Raw genomic sequence first — 3,041 nt, 5'->3', positions numbered from 1 at the left:
ATGCTTTTAGTTTCTAGGGCTGGAGGAATTGAAAGAGGTATGACTGCACCACTGCAGCCCCTCTGGATCCACCCTTGCCACCAAATTATATAGCACTGTAGAGTAAACATCCACCAGTTGTCCCTATTGGATCTATTGTGCTTTGTATAAAATTACTTAAATATTTATAGAGCAGGCAAGAATGATTAGACTGGTAGTGAGGACACTTGTAAGAGATGGGATGCATAGATTTAAGTCTCCACTTCAGTGAATATTTATGCATACAAGGTAGAATAATGTCAACAGGAAGGGCAGAGCCCTACATTGTAATGCGCACACTTCCTACTACACCATTCCAATTAGCCTGGTGATTAGAGTACTCTCCAAGGAGGTGAAATATGTAGGTTCAAATCGTCTTAGGCAAAGAAGGGAACCAAAATCTAGATTCCTCACATGGAGGAATGTTGTTGGATAGAGGACGACAACACTGGCCTCCTACTCTAGCTGTTTTACGACTACCTCCAGAAAAGTCTTTTCCAGTCCAAGCTAATTCCTAAATTCAATTTAAATTCACTAATAATATTGGGACAACAGAAACCCCTTCATTTGACAAATTTACTATTTGTCCAAAAAAAAAATTTTTTCTAGCTCTAGTTTTACTATACCAGAGATGTATGGAGTCTTTAGCTTAATCAACTGTTTTCATACAGAGCACAGGCAAGCTTGCATGCATGCACGCGCGCACACACACACACACACACACACACACACACACACACTTACTTTCTTTAGTGTAAACTTAGAGCTTGCTTACATGAGGAAGCTCTTGTGAAATAAGCTAGACAGTTATTCCTTACTAATTCCCCGTGTGGACCTACCTATTTTGCGCTACAAATGTCTTTTTCTAAGCTTTAGCATATCCTGTTTCCAAAGTGGGGTAAGCTAAACCACATAAGCTTGGTTGTTGCAGGAGAAAAGTAGATGAAGAAAGATGGGAAAAAAGAGAGGAGATGGCAATGGGAGAGAAATAACAATAGCAATGGCGCTAAAATGTGAGAATATTTTCCTAATGAATGATAAAGGAAGTAACAACAACTATTAGTTTAGTTGCTGCTTAAAAGATAGATTAGGTATGTGTTGGCAGAGCAGTTGAGTCTCACTACAACCCCAGAAGTTCAGTCCTGCTTCAGATTTGTGCTGAAGGCATCCCAGCTGGTCCAGCTGTAAATGGGTCATTCAGGCTGGGAAGCTGAAACCACCACATGCAATTCTAGCCACATCACTCTCTTGCATGCCACTGACTGTAAGAAGTGACATCCGTTAATCATGCTACTTCTATGGGCTGGTAGGCTCAGAAGGCTCTTCGACCATTTCTCAAGACCGTGTCTTCTACTTTTGTTTTTGTGCAAACTTCCAAGTAACATCAGCAAGAAGTCTGCTATGGAACGAGGTTCTAAATTTAAGCCACTGATCATAATTAAAATGGAATTCAATTTTTAAGTGAATATGACATAAGAAAAACCATTTACTATTGCAAGCTACTACTAAAAGAGCTCCCCTCTCACGATGCGAGGTTATTAATATGCTAATATCAAACAAAAGGATGTTAGTATATTTAAATTAACTCAATTTCTTGCATTTAATAAAATATAGTTATCTTCAGAATCCTGTATACCAATAAACAAGTGATCTCAACCAGGATGCCACAGCACCCTGGGGTGCCTTGAAATTCTGAAAGGTGCCACAGGGTGCTACAATATTAGTACTATTAGGTGTACATGATTCACAAGATGAACTCAGAGATTTCAAACAGAAATCTATAGTTGTGCAACTGAGTTCTCTGCAACAGAAAAACTGACTCTTTTTCTGTAGGCAAAAAAAAAAGTGAAAACTTTTCCAAGAGTGCCTCAATCAAGTCTACCCAGGGGTGTGTTGAGTCTACAACCCTGATATGCGAAAGAATACCACCTTACAAATCCAATTTTTTTTTCATCAAACATGCAGCCTGAGAAGTTTACTTATGACTTACCATCCACAAGTTGACATACAGGTCATCTCAAATAATGAAGTCTACTACAACAACCTAGAAAGGTTCCAGTTTCCCTAGCTCAGAGAGGAAAGGGTGAAGGGGAATAGAATGCATGTCAGGACACTGTATCTAGATGCTATATGAGCATGACACTTAAAAAACAAGCCTCTAGTCAGTAGGCATTTGAAAATGTGATGTCACCTTGTATGAAGTCATCCAGCTAACTGAGAGGAAGCTCATCTCTGCTTCTGTGTACATGGTGGTTCAAGTCTCTTTGACTGGTACCTACTCAGCTGTTTCAAGTTAACAGTGGAGCAAATGATCTACTTCTGTCTACTTGGATTGGAGATGTGATTGAGGCCGCTGACAAACATTAAAAAGGTGCAGTGGGATTTGATGTTTGAGCCCTACAACAGGGGCACATCTGTACACATGCATGGCAGGTGTGGGATTGGACATCATATCCCATCACACCGTATTGCTGGTTCAGGGGAAGCTTGAGATCATGATCCCAGGCTCCCTCTGTACCAAACTTCACTCCTGTAGCTAGGAGCTCTGATCAGCTGACAGTGCTCCCAACAGCAGGAGAGCATGGTATACCTCTATGGCTAGGATCTCTAATCAGCTGATGAGGCTTCCAGCTTCAGCTGCATCTGGCCCTATGGCAGCCTCCTTCCCCCCACTCCCAGTGAGGCTTCATGAACCACTCTCCCCCTGCTGTTCCACACCACGCTGCTTCTGGCTCCCAGAAACAAGGTGGGTGGGGGGACAGGAGCTTGCATACAGTGGCAGTCGCCAACACCCAGTGCCCTGCACTGCTGGCGGTCCAAGTCCAGTCGCACACATCCCCCTCTCCTCTCCTCTTGTTTTTTTTTTTAAGACACTTCTTTGAAAGCGAGCCCCGGTCCCATTTCCATGTTAAGGTTTGCATAACAAACGCTTGGCAGCCCCCACTCTGACACGCCATTAACAAGCTGTAACGTATAGCTGCAGGTTGCTATAATCTCATTAATATTTTGGAAACTTGAATATT

This window comes from Gavialis gangeticus, unplaced genomic scaffold, assembly GCF_001723915.1.
Source record: "Gavialis gangeticus isolate Ggan-Ray unplaced genomic scaffold, GavGan_comp1, whole genome shotgun sequence".
Taxonomy (NCBI): domain Eukaryota; kingdom Metazoa; phylum Chordata; order Crocodylia; family Gavialidae; genus Gavialis; species Gavialis gangeticus.
Note: the sequence above shows the minus strand (reverse complement) of the source record.